Source organism: Typopeltis vanoorti, chromosome 15 (assembly GCF_054136105.1).
Source record: "Typopeltis vanoorti isolate ZY-2024b chromosome 15, IOZ_Tvanoo_1.0, whole genome shotgun sequence".
NCBI lineage: Eukaryota > Metazoa > Arthropoda > Arachnida > Uropygi > Thelyphonidae > Typopeltis > Typopeltis vanoorti.
In genome coordinates this window covers 48,062,946-48,083,169 of record NC_143563.1, presented here as the reverse complement: position 1 = coordinate 48,083,169, position 20,224 = coordinate 48,062,946, and the positions used below count along the sequence as shown (strand labels likewise).

The 20,224-nt window shown below is 33.4% G+C and overlaps 1 protein-coding gene and 1 pseudogene across 2 annotated transcripts in view; both read right to left on the bottom strand.

Annotated features, from left to right (window-relative positions):
• Naa60 (N-alpha-acetyltransferase 60) overlaps window positions 1-20,224 on the bottom strand; it is a 151,535-nt gene that overhangs the window by 115,985 nt on the left and 15,326 nt on the right. The window contains exon 2 of one of the 2 annotated variants that reach the window (XM_090404929.1): window positions 12,217-12,481. The exons of the other annotated variant lie outside the window; for it this stretch is intronic. The gene's annotated coding sequence lies outside the window, so the exon portion shown is untranslated. The remainder of the gene's footprint in view (window positions 1-12,216; window positions 12,482-20,224) is intronic. 2 annotated transcript variants of the gene reach the window in all.
• LOC150098744 (U2 spliceosomal RNA) lies at window positions 9,223-9,398 on the bottom strand (annotated as a pseudogene).

The window sequence follows — 20,224 nt, the reverse complement described above, 5'->3', positions numbered from 1 at the left end:
AGATGATGAAAAACTAGGGAGAGAGTGATGAGGAATCAAGCAGATGTTGTAGCATTACAGAAGGACTTGAACAGATTGTAGGTATGAAACTGTCAGTTCAATGTTGCAAAGTGTATGGTTCTGAAATTCGGTAAATAACAATGGAATACAAAGTATACACTTTGTGGGGAAATTTTGTAGGAAGTTGAAGAGACGAGACCTTGGAGTGGTGGTGGACAAGGAGGTCACACTGCACAAGTTGTGACATCAGATTATGGCAATGATGCAGAGGACCTTAACATGCAGAAATAGAGATTCTGGTTCCATAAGGCCCTGATCAGGTTTAATATGGATTATTGTACATGATTTGATCCCCTGGTTTTCATGATGATGAACATATATTGGAAAGGATCCAGAGAAGACTGACTAAGGTAATAACGTCTTTGGGGGTGTGGAATATGAAGATAGATTAAGGTAATGCAATTTGTAAAGTCTTGTGAATAGAAGGAAGAGAGGGGATATGATTGAGACATTTAAGTTGGTAAGGGGTTTGTTGCCAGGTTGATGTGAAAGAGATTTTTCATAGAATGGGAGAAGGGGATAGAACAAGTGGACATCCCCAAAAGCTGTATAATGAGAGTGTGAGCAGGGGTATAAGCAGTAGGTTGTTCTCTGCAGAGTGGTTGGTGAGTGGAATGCATTGCCTGATACTGTGGTGAATGCAGATGCACTGAATGAGTTTAAAGTAGGGTCTGATAGGCTTTGTGTGTATAACAGTGTGTACCTTCCACAATGAGTCTTTTGACTCCATGGATGTCTGATGATGATAATAATAATAATACAAATCTTTAAACAATATTAAGAAAAGCATGCAGAGAAACCAATGAAACATAGCTTAATAATAAATGCAAGAAAATAGAGGACCTACAAGTAAAACAACAAACTGCCAAAAAATAAAAGAAATGACAAACAATAGAATGAATGAATGATCCACACAAATTTTCATGCTAAAATGCTATTAGAAACAGAAGTTAAGAAAAGTTGGGTTGAATTCATTTCAGATCTCTTAATTCCTTTTAAAAATTTATGGAATTTACAACCGTGTTAAAAAACTTTTTTTACTAGCCCGACGTTTCGATCTTCACATCAAGATCATCATATCTTGGGCATACATCAATATACAAAACAAGCTGAGTTACATTATTGGGGAAGAAAAAAAAACATCAAGCTAAATTTTATTTACAATGACAGGAATAAACATTTTTTCAGAAACAATGATGTCCTATTTTAGTATTACAATTCTTATTTTTGCTTTTAAGATACTGGATTTTCTACAGTCCTGTTTATAGTTGTTCTTAGTGAGGAACGTTCCGTGGGTCGAATATATATTTCCATATGTTTGGGATTTTTAGACCATCATTATTGTTCAGATTAGGGTAGTTGATAATAATCTCACATGCTTCCTTAAATTTCCGTTCATACCATGTTTTAGTGCGATGTAGACAGCTAGTGCATTTCTCAATTCTGTGTAAAGTATTCAAGGCATGATCAGAAAGGCCAGCTTCACCATAATTATGATATTTAATGTGTCGTTTATGTTCTTTTTGTCTGATAGGAATTGTGCATCCTATTTCTCCTATATATGGTGTGTTGCAAGTACAATAAATCCGGTATACTCCAGGGTGGGCTAGTGGAAGGAGTGGGTCTATGGATGAGTTGAGCAAGCTTTTTAATTTTGCAGGAGGTTTGAAGGTGGCTTTGAGGTTGTATTTTTGTAGTACTCTGTTTATTTTGTCTGATGTTCCTTTAATGTAGGGAATGGTTATAGTTTTACTGTAGTTTGGTTTGTCTTTGTTTTTCATTGAGGTTTTGTAGAGAATTTTGTTAAGTGTTTTGGCTGTATCCATTTTTTTGCAAAGTATTAATGATAATTTAAAATTCGTCTTTCAGTGCCTGTTCGTTGGAACAATTCGTCTGAGCCCTGTTTTTTAGCATGTTGATGACACCTAGAGGTCATGCTAGTAGAATAACATGTGATCAAAGCATTGTTTCTTTAGCTTACAGTTAATAATGTAACTCAGCTTGTCTTGTATATTGATGTATGCTCCAGATGATGATCTTGGTGTGAAGATCGAAACGTCAGGATAATAAAAAAGTTTTTTTAACAAGGTTGTAAATTCCATAAATTTTTAAAATGAATGCTGATCACCGTGTAACTCTAAAAGAAAGGACTACAGATCTCTTAAAGATGATGAGGAAAGAGAGAAAAACAATACCAAAGTTGAACAATCTTGAAGATGATCCTTCAATACTAAAAGAAGAAATATTAAGAGCTTTAGAGCAATTAACACAGGAAAGGCACCAGGTGATGATGACATTCATGCAAAAATGCTAAAGGCCCTGGAAGAAAAAGAGGAAGACTTTCAGAAGTTAATAGAGCAAATAAATACAAAGTAAAAAATATGCAGTGTTGTCAAAAAGATACTTAATGTGAATCTTTGGTGGCTCACACTTGGGTATTAAAGGATGAAAACAATTTCTTGTCTAGTGTAATTTACTTTGTAACAAAAAAAAAAAAAATCAACAGAATTGAAGATAGGTATTATTAACAAAAGTAGTAGTATCAACTGAAATGAGTGGTGCTAGCAGAGGAATAACAGAAATACTATGTGATTCACCAAGATGAAGATAAGTACAATACTTCTGAATAATAAGATGTCATATATTCAGGCAATAATGATTAGGAAAAGGAAGAAGTAGTATTCAACACTAGACACAAAAGAAACTACTTGAATAGCAGATTTCATGTAGTGATGTGGGCAAATTTCAAGATGGAAAATTGGACAATGAGATTTATTGGTGCCTATAGTCTTACAAAAAAAGTTCTAGTATGAAAGAAGATGGCTGACATAATAAAAGAGCTTTGAATAAGAGCATGTGTGGATCTATAAGGCAGATGATTATAATAAACTAAGAAGGCAACATGAGGCAGTGCCTTGGCACAAGAAACTACATAGAAGGTGAATCAACAGTGCATGGGAATTAGTCAAAAGATATCTGAAGGAAACAATACCTGGCTGCTTCTTCAGAGTTAGGAGAATTAATTGTATAGGAGTTAAATGAATGGATTTACACTTTAAAGCAAGAGCTTCATAAAAAGAGAATGTTGTGAATCCAATATAGAGTAATTATGAAGCTCAGGAGCAGTAAAGTACAAATAGGAAATCGACAACCAAGATGAGGAAGGCAAAATCAGATTTTGAAAACAAGTTGGCCAAATAGGCCAAAAGAAATCCAAGAGAATTTTAATCTATGTAACAAGTTAAAGAAAAAATAACTATGGAAGAATAACTTAGTGGATGGTATAAAAGTGTGAAATGCACAAGAAAAAATAACTGAATTATTAAGTGTTCACTTTAACCAAGTATATATTCCAGGCAAACCTATAAGCTTTATGGATGCCAAGAGAAAACTGGACAAAGAATAGGAGCAAAGATAAGTAAGAGTCATTAAAGCTGTTAAAAGGGCTTGATTCAAATACAAACAGTTGGACTAGAACAGATATTGGCATGGATGCTGAAGAAATGTGCAAAGGAGTCAAACTGAACAACCATGTGCTTTACCTGGTTGTTCAGTTTGACTCCTTTGCACATACAAGATTACTTAATGAGTGGAAAGAGAGCAAGAGAATTCCATTAAACAAGACTGTATTTAAGAATGATGCAGTTAATTGTAGACTATTTGTATATGTAGGATCATCATCAAGGTACTGAAGTGGCTGATTAGGTTGGTTGGTTGATTTGGATTTATGGCTGAGCAACTTAAACTATGAGGCCAGTTTATTAAGTCTATTAATTGAATATGTTCTAAATGGCCAGTTTGCCTGTTTTGGGACAAAAAAAAAACCCTGAATTTCCAGGAGGAAAAACCCTGATAAAGATTCTTTGAATTCTTGATGGGATTTGAACCCAAGTCTTTCCAATCAAACGGCACCAAAATTTTCATCTCTAACCAGTGTTTATTATATTCCTTTGAGAACTATTTAACACAATGGCTGGTTCTATGGAAAAAAGAATTACTGAAAGTTAGTACTATATTGAGTAGTACCTTAAAAGTCAGGTCTTTGTAACCAATGTTCCTTCTAATTTTTGCCAGTCCATGTGCACATTAAGAATATTATGCATACAAGTTTCCAGTCCCAGACTCAATGTATGAGCTAATGTAATATTTCCTATATTAATGGTGTCTTGTTTTCATCTAGTTATAATCTGTAAAATTGCAAGCATTAAATTAATTCACTTAAATCTTCATAGTTACAAAAAACATCAAACACCATTTGCACAAGTTCAAGTAACTGCACCATCCAGACCAGTGTTTTTCAAACATTTTTGACTGCGAACCACAATAATAATAAACAAAAAAAACATTTATATCTCATCCCCATGCACACAACACACACACACACACACACACACACACACACACACACACACACACACACACACACTCGAGTCTCTTTTTATGTGGATTTGAAGTTATGCGGTATAGTACACCCACAGATACGAGACCTTTTGACACTTCTGCGCATGTCAACAGAAGGAGAATCCATTCCGATAATAAGGTAATCCAGCGTTTCCCAAACTTTTCTTATGACAGAACACTTCACAAATCCTTTTATGGAACACCTTGGTTATTTTGTAATATATTAATTTTAATTAATTGTTAATTTAGCTGATTTATTATTAATTAATTGATCATTAATTAATAATTAAACAAACAATAAATTAATTTGTGCTGATTTTCATTGACATATCCCATTCTGATCACCAAAAATTTATAATATTATTATAAGCACTTACGAGTGAATGCAGACTTTCTCCTGTGTGCTGATAGTTTTTCCCTCCCTTTATACATCCTGGAGATGGATGACTCACTATATGTTGTATCACAAACACCTTCAATAAGTGATTTCTTAACACCAAAATTAAACAAAGTCCCTTGTTTCTTATTCATATTAAAATTTAAATCTGTAGGCCTTTTACTTTTACAAAATCACGGCACTACGGTTTCGAAACAAGCATGTGGATAATGCCTTAAGTGATGATGATATTATTGAATATCGATTAACTTTAGATATGGTCAAAGATCCAGAAAACAATAGTGAAGCGGAAGAAAAACCTGTACCCCTCACTGCAAATATAATTCTAGAAGGTCTTGAACTGTGCAATAAATTGGAAAATCATTTCCATGTTAATGACACAAATTCTGAACGAGCCTTTAAATTCCAACATGAGCTGAAGAACTGTATGTCTGGATATCACGAGTTGTATAAAAAATTAGTGAAATCATCATCGCAAAGTTTAATCACTGATTACATTGTCAGAAGAAAAAAATCAGCACAGAACGAGGGTGAAGCTAATTCTGTTTGTGAAGAACCATTACCATACAGCCTTTACCATACAGATCTAATGCGCTGACTATCTCTTCTGGTGATGAAAGTGATTTTGCACCAGGTTGCAAACGTTGCCGAATATTGTCTAATAGCGATGATAATTCTGATGACAAAATGTAAAAAAAAAAAAATTGTTACTTTTCAATAAAATTAAATGAATAAAGCTTTAAAACAAACTTAGGCATTCTTATTTTCCCAAATTTTTTAATGAAAATTTAGGATTTTAGGTTTATTTTAATTCATTGCTTCGGTTTTATAAAATTATGGAACGTATCCCTAATTTTTCAACATAAGTTAGGCCTTTTTTTGTGCGATTTTTTATATGTGGTTTTCTGTGGAACGTATCTACCACAAAAAAAGAGACCCGATTGTAGATTAAAAAAATGTAATGAATAGAAGCTGAGAGATACCAAAATAGAAAAAAAATTTATTATTTGATTAATACTATCAATACTATTTTGGTATTTCTCAGCTTCTGGTCATTAGCATTTATAATCATGTTATATAGCCGAGTAAATCCAGTGCATCAAACACACACACACACACACACACACACACACACACACACACACATATATATATATATATTTGATGTAATGGATTTACTCAGCTATATGACATAACTGAAGAAACTTAAATGACTAAAAGTTGGGATAAAAAAATAGTAACTCATTTATTATTTGAATGCACAACTAGTTTTGTCTTTTTAGAAGACTTCATCATGTGGCTAACATGAAAAGAGAAAAATACAAAACATACGTTGCAAGAGAACATCAGTTATAAATTAAGTTACAAAAGGACTGCTGACATTTGAAGGCATTCTGGCTACCAAAGTATCATTGAGCATGCTCATATGGGTAAGGTGGACTAGACTGAGGATATTTTCTATCAATTCAATAATTCTTCTCCAAAGGTCATCATATCTTAAAAATCTTTTCTGATTTATTCCAGACTACTGTGTAAGTGATAGTCTTCATCACCAGGGTTAGCAGAATTAAGAAAGTGGTTATTATACAATGAAACCTGTAGAGAATTCATGACTAAAACAAACACACATAATAACCACAATAATAAGTTTTAATAAGTAAATATCTATAACTTGTTACCTTCTCCTAAAGACAAACTCTCACTCCTGATGCTACCTGGTGTGTAAGAGGTTCCATGCTCCTGTAAATTGTCTTACTATGGACAGACAGGTAGATCTGTTCATAAATGCATTTCGGAACATCAAGACTATATCTGTCTTATCAAACCACAGAAATCTGGCATAGCTCAACACACTGAGTTGAAAACCCAAACCATAGGATCCATTGGGAAAAGACCAAACTTCTACATAGATCTTTATATAAGCATGAATATTTATATAAAAAAAGTGCTGAAGTCCTACTTCACAGACCAAATCTAAACTGTAATGATGTTTAAAGTATGGGAAATTGTCATACAAAATTGTGTAAAATAATTTTTATATATATTATCTTATTTTAATGTAAATTTTTTTTTCCTCCAGATATATTTTAATTTAATTCTATAACACGCTACTGCACGCATATTGGGATTCCATTGTAATCATGCACCCTAACTGTATGTTATTCCTACTATTGTTTGAATTAACTGTACTGACGATGTCCTAAGATACTTAGGATGAAATATTGACTTATTAAAATTTTTTACTGTGGTTATTACGTGTGTTTGTTTTAGTCAAGGAAGTGATTAGATAGAGTAGTGGATCTAGTTCTGCCACATGTGATGCCTGTCTCACATGCTCCTGTATACAGAGTTCAATAGATTTTTCCATTTGACCAAAATACAGCACACTGCAGGTACACCAGAGATGGTAAATGTCAGGATATTTTATGCTGTCATGTTTAGGTTCTACTGTACCAAGTAAGGAATGCAGTTTTGTTAGAGGAGTGCAAGAAGTGACGATTTTATATTTTATTTTTAGAAGTTTCGTTAACTTTGGTGAAAAATAGAGCTGATATACTGAAGCAGATAGATTAAACAGCAGCTTATTAATAGTCTGCTCACAATAACAGTTCTTCAGAAAGTTTTTTAAAAGAAACTTTAGCTCTTTGGTGATCTCTTTTTCTTCACTGAGGAGCGAGCAAGCATGTTTACCTAATGTAGAAATTATGCCAAGCTCTTGGGACAGATAATGATATTGTGCATGAAGATATCTGTTGGTATGTGTGGATTTTCTGTAAATAGAGATCTTCATTTTTTTTTTTTTTTTTTTTTTTTGACATGTGTTAGTTTGACATCCAGTAACAGGAGAGAACCATTAACTTATAACTCTGTGGTAAATTGCATTCTTGGGTGTTGACTGCTGAGATGGTCCAGGAACTCTTTTGGCAAATCCAGACTGGCTTCAAATTAAGAAAACATCAATAATCTTCTCTATAATCTTGGTTTCAATGAGAAGGAAGTAACTGCTTTCTTCTTCAAAGGCTTCTAAATATATATTTGCCAATATAAGAGATAACAGGTTTGCCCATGGCCAAGATTCTGTTTGTAAATAGTGTTTTTTAAACAGGAAGTAACCAGAATTTATGCAATGGGTCAGAAGTGACATACCTCTTTGTGGGCATTAGGAGAGATGGAAATAACATGTATACTGATAATTTCATCTTTTTGAAGATATATTGAAGGAGGATATATTAGGATATATTAGGATATATTAGGAAGGAGGATATATTATATTGAAGGATATATTGAACAAACCTGTTAAACCTTTGGCTATATGTTTTAGAAGCTTATATGTGGTAGAATCCATACCTTCTACAATGGGTCATAGTGGAATGTTTTCCTTATGTATTTTAGGCGAACCGTATAGCTGATATATATATATATATATTTGTATTTTTTATTTCTTTTTACATAGTCCAGAAACACTACTTGAAACATGGAACTTTTTCAAGCCACTTCAGGTCTCACACCAGGCAATGAAATTCATCTTCTACTTAAAGATAATCACAAACATCCAAAAGCCCAGTGGGATTCAAACCCATGACCTGATGGTTGGAGAGTGGACATACCAACTACTCAGTCAACCAAGGCTGGCGGTTCTGGGAAGATTGTTGGTACGATTGTGGAGTTCACGTGTTTGATCTCTTTCAAGAATTGAATAAGTATCTGTCTGCAATGCCGCAGTATCTAAAATAACTATAGCATTTCTTTTACCTGCTGGGAAAATTATAATATCCCTATTTTTCTGTATATTTTTCAAGACTTGATGTTCCAACATAGTAAGATCACTCAGTGGAGGTTTTCAGTGTTAAATGTGAACTAGATTTCATACGAAAAAGTAAATTAGCTTCTTGAGATAGAAGGAATGATGTTGCTTTTTCTATCTGTTGTACAAGTGAGAGTTCCTTTGGAATAGATCTTGGTGATATAAAAAAATTAAAACTTTTACTTAGAATGTCTTTTTTTTTAACATCAGATAGATGGTAAATGGATTTATTAATTTTATCAAGAGGAAGCTAAAATTTAGATTTGGATGATTTTTGTTGTTCTAGCTTTAATGCTTTAAATGTTGTAATTAATTTAATATTGGTGTTCTGGATATTAAATGCTTCAGAGATGAGCATATCTTTAATAGGTTGTCAAGTATTAATTTCTAATGCTTGTTCTATAGCAGAGGATGAAGAAGGTTAAAGGGAGTATAAATGTGCTAAGGTATGCTTAGTATCATAAATCTGTTCGTTTAGATCTTTTCTTGCTCTATGATATATCCTTTTAGCTTTTTAATGTTACAATAAATATATAAGCCCAAGAATTGATATCTTAAAGGTACTGAAATTATACAATACTAGCAACTCACAACAAAGGTGGAGCAGGCACCAAGCATTTCACCACCTTCCAAAAATTAGTTTAATGTCATGTAGTCAGAATCAGATATTAAGCTGATAAGAACAGATACAACACTCTTATCTTTCATTTCTTAGCCAAAACACCAAGAAACAAAAAGTGTAGCTGTTCTTAGGGATCTATACATTATCCCTAATGTTCTTAGGGATCTAATACAAGATCCCTATCAACCCCAAATATATTACACTGATTTTTGGAAGGTATGTGTAGCTTACTCTACCTTTACCAGAGTTTCCCTAATGTTGCACTATCTCAATGGTCAGTTCTTCTCTCTCCATCAGAGATAAATGAAAAACACACAATAAACCAGAGGTTCGTAAACTTTCTCAGTTCATGGTCCTCATATGTTAAAAGAAATACTTAACAGTTCCATTTATTAAGTAGTTAGATACAAACTACTTAAGTATTTGTATCCTAAAAACTTAGCAGTTATCTGAAAAAAAAAAAAAAATGCACATAATTGAGTTTACTGTGGCATACAGCTTTGGAACCACTGTACTAAACGGAAACAAAAGTCTCACAAAACAATGTGTCCTTACTACATATAATAAAGTAAAAACAAAGTTAATATCAAACATGAATTTTATTAACATTTAAATATAACACACATACAAAAAAAAAAAAAAGACTGAAAACAAACAACAAAAACAGAACTTGGGAAATATTATATTTAATGGCATGGGTGTGCTTGTCATAAAAACATACGAGGGTTAATTTTTATTCATAGGAATAAACAGTTTTGCCTGCTATACCTATTCCTTCAGAAGACGAATGAAATTGTCCCTGTATAGTGATAAACATCTTCTCTCCAACAGACACCATATTATAAATACAAAAAAGGGTCAGTTCTCTCTCTCCCTCTCTATCAGGGAGAAATGAAACAGAGAGAAATCGAATACACACACACACACACGCACGCACACACACACACACACACACACACATACATTAAACCAGAGGTTCCCAACTTTCTCAGTTCATGGCACCCCAGGTCAAAAAGAAATACTTAAAAGTTCCACTTATTAAGTAGTTAGGTCCAAACTACTTAATAAGTATTTGTCCTAAAAAATTTAGTAGTTGTTTGAAAAAAATAATACACAAACTGAGGAAAAGGACAATTTTTGTCAATTTAATGTTGCAAAATGTAAGGTAATGCACTTCACTTTGTATCATATGATGAGGCTAGATTGCAAGATATTGATGAGGCTAGAGATCTGGGGGGTGATGGTGGATAGAGATTTAAAGTTAAGAAAACATACAATGTAAAGGTTGGCAAAAGAGAAGTAGCTTTATTATTCCACTAAATACAGTAGGGATATAATTAGTCTGTGTACTATATGTAACAACAGTGTGTAGACAAATCTGTAATGAAAATGACCTGACTCTGCTTAATGATAAACAACTCCTCCCCCTCCCACATATGCTATACATTATCAATAGGACCATACTAATTTTACAATTAAAATTTAATCAAAAACATTCAAATTAATATGCCATATATATTTAAAACCTTGTAAAACCATATATATTTAAAATCTTTTTACAAGGTTTTAAATATATATGACATATTAATTTGAATGGAATGGACATGATATACCATCAAGCAAGTTCCCTCTTGAAAAGAAATGCAGGATGCGACAACCTGGCATAAACATGTTAAAGCTACAAAATCTGCGAGATGCATTCTAATATTTTCTTTTATATTTCATTTTCAAAAAATGTTCGTCACTACCTGTTAAACTGATTTCATGACCTATTACAGGTTGCAACCTACATTTTTAAAAATGCTGGTCTAGACAGTAGACGCTCTAAACAAATATGCCTCCACAACTTGGGGAGTAGGTTAAAAATAACTAATTAGAGTATATTGAGTTGGAATGAGTTAAAGTAATATTTGGAGTGAAGACAGTGTAGAAATTAATAAAGAAAATAAGTGAGAGTATGACTTATCACATAATTCACTCAAAAATTGACTAAATTAGAAGTTCTGAAAGTACAAATTTTGTGCGCTCCCTTTTCTGACTAGTTTACAAACACACATATATAGCTTAGAGGAAACATTTTTGTAACCCAATATCAAGATTGAACACAGTATCTACTGGAATAATGCTTGCCTAATTCTTAGCTTTAAATATGAGCATATCTTCAGAGCAAGTTCAGAGGTCCTGCTATACCATCCAAATTTAAACTGGAACAATTGTTTCTTGATTCCAAAAGTTCGAGAGATTCTCATTCTCGGCAAGTATCAAAAATGATTAATTATCTGCTATATATGTTCTAATTTGCCTTCTACTGGTTAAGTAATTATTGTAGTTACCTTTTATTCTCTCTTTGAATTGCCCATTTGTTCCACTGAAGATGTACTGTTAATTTTAGTAAAACAATTGTACTAAATAAAATAAAAATCAGAATAAATTGGTGTTAATTTCAATAAATTTACTACTGGGTCAAACAAATTTTATTCCTGTATGTTGCAGGTATTATTAGAGCTGCAAGTCAGGAGTTAATATTAACACTTTGTAGGAAAAGGTATGTCAGAAACCTGAAATGTTGAAAAACACTTGGAGTAGATGATACTGAACTAGAAGAGCTCAAATATGAATGCAAGAATTACAAAAGAATTTCCCTACTGAGTCTTCAAAGAGTTATATAAGTATACTTGAGAAGAGGACAAGAAAAACAAAGAGAAACTTGGAAAATACACAATACATTCATGCCAAATATACATACAGTGGATCATGTAGTGTTGTATAGCATAGAGTAACATTATATGGTGAGTCCTGGGACTCAATGGAGATGTTATGTAATAATAATTGATACTTCATAGCAAGCTTAAAGTTGTTGGAGCAACCCTTACTTTCAAATCTCTGTAACCTAGCTTAAAATTTACTAAAAGAGAGTAGTGAAATACACACCAGATATGGTTAGATTGTAGCTCTACTGTCATATTTTAATTGTTGATTTCAATTTCATACATATTTCCTTTCTCTTTCACAGATGCCAGCCTGGTTGGCTGAGTGGATAATGTCTCCACTCAATAAGGTATAGGTCTGAATCTCGCTACTGGCATGGATGTTATGAACACCTTTCTAAGTGGGAGATGAATTTTATCATCCAGCATGTGACCACGACTCTGCTTACTAAGATGCCTGAAGTGGCTTGAGGTTCCATGTTTTATCTCTAGAGCAGGGTTTCCAGATTATGTAAAAAAATAAATAAATAAATAAATAAATAAATAAATAAATATAAAAATATAATACAAATAAGAAAACAGCCCAACAAAAAAAATTAAATATAACAAAAGTATGCTTGAGTAAAAGAGTAAACTATTTTAAAATCTATTAAATTCTCTGAATTTAAAAGAGAACATTGATTATTTTTTTGTAGATATATCAGAATAGTTTGAAACTTACTTAAAAATCAGAATAATGATGCATACTTTGGAATGACCATTTGTTCTGAAATGACTAAAACCATGTAAAATAATAAAAATTAATAAATATCATATTCAGGATCCAATGACAGTATGTTAGCCATGTCGTTCATCATCTTCAGATGTAGAAAAGACTAAGAAGATAGGAGTTACAAGTGAGTTATATTCTTCCTATATGCAACTTTAGTTTTTGGCAATGAGAGCAGAGAAATTATTACACAATACTGAATGCAGTTTAAGAGGTTTCAAATCCGAATGGGTTGGTAATAGCATTACTCAAGGGTAACTATGGGTCCAAGGTGATGGTGAAAAAATATAATATCAGTATCACCGATATTATATTTTTGTATTTATTCCCGTTAAAGACTCCCCAAATTGTTTGCAGACTTAAAATTGAACACAATATACTAGTGCTTCATTGTCCTCTTCAGAAGGGTAATAAAGCATTAATGCTTCAAGATGAGGCACTTTTCGACGTGTAAACATTGCGTCACATTTGCATTAATAGCCCGGGTGTGCTTTCAAAATGCATACACCTTTGAGCCCTTCGAAAAGATGTAAAGAGGATGCAGCGGGTTCAAATTCTTAGCTTTCTAGTATTTTTAAACTGCTGAGAAGGCATGGCTGGGTGAGCTAACATTTTGAGCTCACTGTAAAATGTGCCTGAGCTCACCCAGCACCTAGCATCTGTGATTGGTTATTGTATCAACCAATCCAACTGAACACTGTCACTTGTCATGAGTTGAGCGATTACTGTATCTGATGGCTGTATTACAAACAGCTGTTACACGTTTTCTGGAACTGAAAATTTGAAAGTGGATATTAGGAGAAAAAAGCTAATTGTTTTTTTTTCTTTTACTTGTGCATTATAGCATCTGTTGAGGTTGCAAAGTTTTTTAACGGTATATAGAGACATTTTTATTCTAGTCTTCGGAAACAACAGGCAGTAAAAAATATCTATTCCTGAATAAAAATGAATATTCTGTGTATTATAAGACGTTGTTGATCTACAACAAAATATCAGCACATGTGAGATTGATAAGACAAAAGAACCACTGATACTAAAAAAAAAAAACTAATGAATGTAGGATTCCCGAAAGTGTGGATAATTCTGATAATGATCGGATGTTATGTATACTGAGTCTCAGTAAACAAAATAAAATTCTTGAAAAATGGCGAGAAATATACACAAACCAGAGAAATACACATAACATGTGCAACAAATTTTAATAGATGATTTGCTGCTCCATCAAACCATATTTATCCTGCAATACTCTCTCTCTCTCTTCATAAATTTTTTTTTTTTTTTTAATTATGCCATCATAAATTCACTTATTCATGTTTAGACTTTATAGGATCGTGCTATTTGCTCTAACCATTAACCTTACAGGAGACACAGATATCACAAATGATAATTATTAATAATTTGTTTACCATTAATGAAAGTGTTTTCATTAATGGTAAACTCACACTTATTCTTTCCTATTCTTACATGTCTTATAAATGGTTTACATATTTTCATCTTTAAGTATTTCAAATATACCAACCAAATATAGCATTCTCCTTCATTGTTCATTAAAAACACACGTAATAACCACAGTAATGACTATTTAATTCGTAAATATTTCATCCCAAATATCTTGGGACATCATCAGTACAGTAGTTTAAACAATACTAGGAATAACATGCAGTTAGGGCACATGATTACAATGGAATCTCAATATGCGTGCAGTAACGCAAGATAGAAGTAAATTACATATAACTGAAAAAAAAATTGAAAAAAATTGAAAAAAAAAAGTATATATATATATATACATATATAAAGATTATTTTACACAATTTTGTGTGACAATTTCCCATACTTTAGGAATAGTAAGAACATCATCGCGGTTTAAATTTGGTCTGTGTAGTAGGACTTCAGCACTTTCTTTATATAAACATTCATATTTATATAAAGATCTCTGTAAAAGTTTCGACTTCTCCCAATGGATCCTATGGTTTGGATTTTCAACGTGTTTTTAATGATGAATTCACCACAGATTTCGTTATATAAAAATCCTTCATTGTTGTTTTCTAATAAATCCTAAAACATATTGTTCCCCCCACTCTACGCAGAAGCATTCAAAGTTATCTTGCAATTAATTGTATTGGACCAATTAAGATGAGCGTTGATGCACTATGCCCTCTCAAAACTTTCATACATCGATAAAAATGCAATCACACTAAATGCAATAAAACAGTCATGTTTTATTGTAGCAATAAAATACATGTTCCTTTTTTGGATCATCTTTTTCTGATTTGTAAACAGTGACTGGTTAATTTGCCATGTCTAGTGAGTCACTGAGTGAAGTGTGAATTGTAAATTTATAGTGAAACAAATTTAAACAGAAAAATACATTTTTAAAAGGTAAGTATATGTAATTTAATATTATTTTATTGTTAGTTTTATGATTTTTTTGCTTTTAAAATGAAATAATTTAATTTAGGATTAATTAATTGATTTTTAATAAAATATGTGGAAAATAATGTATTTATAGTTTACATTGACAAATAATTACATCAAATAAAAAAAAGCTAAAAGATGTTTATTGATGTAATTATTTAATTAAATCAATAATTATAAAAATGTATTGATGTAATTATTTGTCTCCAAGCTTCCCCCCCCCCCCTGGAAATTTTCTGCTGATACAAGCCCATGCATACGGTCAAATTGACATGAAATTTATAGCACGGGTTGCATAACCCACACCCAACCAAAATGTGCACGCGACGCCACTGCTACTAACATATAGAGAATTAAATCTGAAAACAAGACTAAGATTCTCCAATGTTACATATGATCCAATACAATATGGAGCAGAGACACGGACACACTTACCAATCTGAGTGTGAAAAAACTGGAAGGTTTCAAAATCTGAATGATGCATAGAATTATGGGGATATCATGGAAAAACAAAAGACAAACGAAAAGGTACTAGAGATGGTAGGTGAAAACAGATGCCTGATAAAAGAAATTAAAAAAAGAGAAAAGTCAGCTATTTCAGACATATTCTTAGACACAACTGTTTACAAAGGACACTTCTTGAAGGAACTGTTGAGGGAAAGAGAAGAAGATAAAGACTTCAGTGAATGAAAAATATAGAAGAATGGACCTATCTCGCATACGAGGAATGTAGCAGAGAGGTGCGGAATAGGACATGTTGGAGACACATGGTAGTTGATCTTTTGAAAGGAGAGGACACCTGACAACAAGAAGGAATAGGACAGGAGGTGGGGGTATTGCTGACGATGGCTAAGAACTTCAACAAATAAAATTAGAAGTTAAAGAGGGGCTTAGGTTTGCAGAGATGGTTCAATTGAGACTATCTGGTGTGATACACAGGCTAACAGAACAAAATATTGTTGGTTAGATTGTAAAAAAACTCAGGAGGATAGAGATCTGGGAGGATGGGGATAGAGATTTGAAGTTCAGATGACAAATTGCAAGGATTGACAAACTAGCTCAGAGGATTACTTGGATGGTGAAAAATACATTGGCAAGTCAAGATAGGGAGGTTATTATCCCCCTTTATAAGGCTTGGCCTGTAGAATGCTCCTATGTTAAATGTGTATGTGTGCACGTTGTAAAGTTTAGTTGATAGGCAGAAAAGAGGGGAAATGATGGAAAAGGGATTCTATGAGACTGACACACAAAGGAAATATTTCAATACGAATTCATTCGGCTTCAATGGTTAAGTTTTCGTCAAGTGTCAACCACCACTCCTTGACCTGAATTCAGTCACTTTTTTTAGTAGATAGTGGAAACTACAGTTTGAGAGGAAAGAGGACACCTGACAACAAGAAGGAATAGGACTGGAGGTGGGGGTATCACCCCTCGCCCTCGAGTTGCTCTAATAGCACCGGGGGGGGGGGGGGGAGTAAGAAGTAAGAGAGATTAGAAAGAAAGAAGAGTAGAAGACCAGTCTCCAGGTATGATATACCAAGTGTATATTGTATGAAGTAAGATCAGGTCTAGCATGGGTATCTCGGGTTTTCCATGCCCGTACTCACCAATGTGAGCTCTTGAGAGAACCAAACCAAATCACAACAAGCGGCACCAAACTGGATAGAATTGTTCGGACTCTCCCGGGACAGACAGAAGTGGAAAGAGTTCACTCGGCCTCATCATCATCCACATAGATGATGAAAGAGAGAAGACGACGACGTGTCGTCGTCGTCTTCTCTCTTTGTTGTGTCAACAAAGAGAGAAAAAACTAGAGGTCATCTCTGGAGTTACGCAAGAATATGATTAATAAGAGATTGTGGACTATAATTTTTACTTAGAGAGTGGTGAATGAGGAGTGGAATGGGTTGACAGAATTAGCTATGATGCCCTGATAGTGAATGAGTTCAAGGAGAGGTATAGTAGGTATTGTGTGTATAAAGGTTACTGTGAGTCCCCTGAAATGAGCCTTCCTACTCCATGATACTTGTATAATAATATATTAAATATAAGATTAAAGTATGATGTAATATTTTCATTTTCTTTCAAACAGATGAGATTAGGCAAAGCCTATGGGAATTTGTTGCAGTTGAACTTGTTCTGATTATAAGAGCTTCCTGAAAGATACAATTTTAATTTGTTTTTTTAGAAATTTATTAACCACCTTACCAGCCATTATGGATCAAATATGCATCCTCATAAGCTTCGTATCCATCATATATTTCAATGTAATATCAATGGTATTACAATTTTAATATGCACTTCGCATCCATGATAAACTTGACATCTATAGACGTCTTGGCCGGTAGCGTGGTTAAAGGAGAATTCACACTATCATGAATATGTTCATATTGTTTTGCATATATTACTCTTTCTGTGGTTAGATTACTGTTAATTATTATTATTATTTTTTGCTGAATTATTATCAGTTTATAATCAATAAATCACTTTTCATGTGCAAAAAACCTACTCCTTCATACCCCCCCCCCACCAGTTATTTCTCTCTATCATCGCTAATCTTACACCTCTCATCAGACCCAATTGTTGCCTCCACATAACTAGTCATGTGCATTCTTTCTTGTATACTCTCACATCTGCCCCTGTATCCAGCATCCAAGCTTCTCACTCAGTGCCTCCCTGTCCACCTCGACCTCCCATTTCCTTGTCTGTCTTTTGCTCCTTCTCTCTCATTCTACTAAATGTTTAATAGATACATGCATGGCAGACATAGTACAATATTGTAAACAGCAGCTTCATGCATGTAAAAGAAAATTTGAATTTATTAAATACTCCTATATATTTTGTTCAATATATCATGAGTATCAGGGAGAAAGCAGAAGAATTGGCTACAACGAACAAGTCATATAGAATGTGCATACTTTGTGTTTCAGTTGCAGCTACACATGGATGTATGCACATGCTGTATTTCTATTAGTGCCCTTAGAGAGCTAGTCCAGGTTTGTAATTCATGATGCTCAAGAATTACTGTTCCCCATATTTTGGTAAGTTTGATACATCCATATTTATTTATATTAGGTCGGTTTTTAAAAGCAGCTGCAGATTCTAAATAAAAAAACTTTTATGGAACTATTATAATACAGCTATATTGCCTGCTTCAGTTTAGGAGTGCCCCTGTTTAAATGTCATTGGCTATTTACTCATGGGTTCTTAGGGCATTATGAGTGTAGATGTACTAAAAAGTATATGTAGCTTAAGGAATAGAAATTGCACATACCTTTTTCTGGGTGTTGTGGCTTTTCCTCTGTCTGCGATGTCGAGAACTGCAGAGTGTGTGTGTGGGGTGGGGGGGTAGGCAGTTTGGTAGAATAAGTTAGAAAAACCCGGGTTTTTTCCGTAATATATAGAAACATATATAAGAACATATATATAGAAACATATTATATAGGGTGGGGAAAAAAGTGAAAGGGTTAATTTTTTAAAATAAGGAGGGGGAAGGGGAAAGGTGGTTGACGGGGTGTGGACTGTTTCGACTATTCGTGGTCATCATCGGAACATATTGGGAAAGTGGAAGCTATGTCAACAATCAATTCTAACTTATTCTACCAAACTGCCTACCCCCCCACCCCACACACACACTCTGCAGTTCTCGACATCGCAGACAGAGGAAAAGCCACAACACCCAGAAAAAGAGGTATGTGCAATTTCTATTCCTTAAGCTACATATACTTTTTAGTACATCTACACTCATAATGCCCTAAGAACCCATGAGTAAATAGCCAATGACATTTAAACAGGGGCACTCCTAAACTGAAGCAGGCAATATAGCTGTATTATAATAGTTTATAATGAGGAGTAACATGGGAGTTTTCCCAGAAATAATATACACTTTTATGGAACTATGTGTGAAGAAAAATAGCTTCCCCCCCCCAATCAATTCTGTATTTTCCAAAGCAGATGGTGGCTGAACTTCCAGTCTGTAGTAGGTTAACTTGTAAGAAAAAGGAACTCTAAACACACCAGGAACTGTTGATGAGATTAACATGAACTGGCAAACATTCAAGAATAGCATCAATGAAGCAGCCAAAAATACACTCCCACAATTAAAAAGGAAAAGGAATAAACCTTGGATGAATGAAAAAATACTGATGTTGATGGAACAAAGAAAAAAAGTTAAAGAACAAACCTGAATATAAAAGCATGAATAAAGAAATAAAAAAAAATGCAGGAAAGCCAAAGAGGAATGGATTAAATATAAATGTATAGATATAGAAAACCTTGATAGAAAACACAGAAGCAGAGAAATGCATGAAAAGATCAGAGAAATAACAAGCAGGACAAATACAGCAAACCATGCAGTGTCATTAGAGACTCAAGAGACCATATTCTAAGATAAAAAAAGAAATCATGGAAAGATGGATTGAATACACAAAGAAATTATATGAACAACAAAGAAATGATATTCCTGAACAGACTGATTAGGACCATCCATTTTACTCTGTGAAGTTGAAAATGCCATCAGAAAACTAAAATCACATAAAGCTGCAGGAATAGATAACATCTTGGCAGAATGGTTGAAAGCTCTCGATGAAAGAGGACTGAAATTTCTAACAAAATTATGCAATAAAATATAAGAGACTGGATTTCTACCCAAAGATATTAATCACTCAATTTTCATTCCAATTCCCAAAAAAACAAAAGCTACAAGATGTGAAGAGTTCAGGACAATCAGCCTCATCAGCCTCCTATACGTTATCCTTGAAAGAAATAAAAGAAAAATAAACATAGAAATAAATGATACACAAAGTGGCTTCAAGGAAAATGTAGGTACAAGAGAAAGTATTTTCAACGTAAGAACCATCATAGAAAGATATCTAGAAAAACAAAAAGATGTATACCTCTGCTTCATAGATTACAAAAAGACATTCGACAAGTCCAACATGAACAATTAATTGAAATCCTTTCAAAAATAAGCATGGATGGAAAAGACATTAGGCTATTAACTAATCTTTACTGGGAATAGACTGCATCTTTGAGAATAAATAGAGCC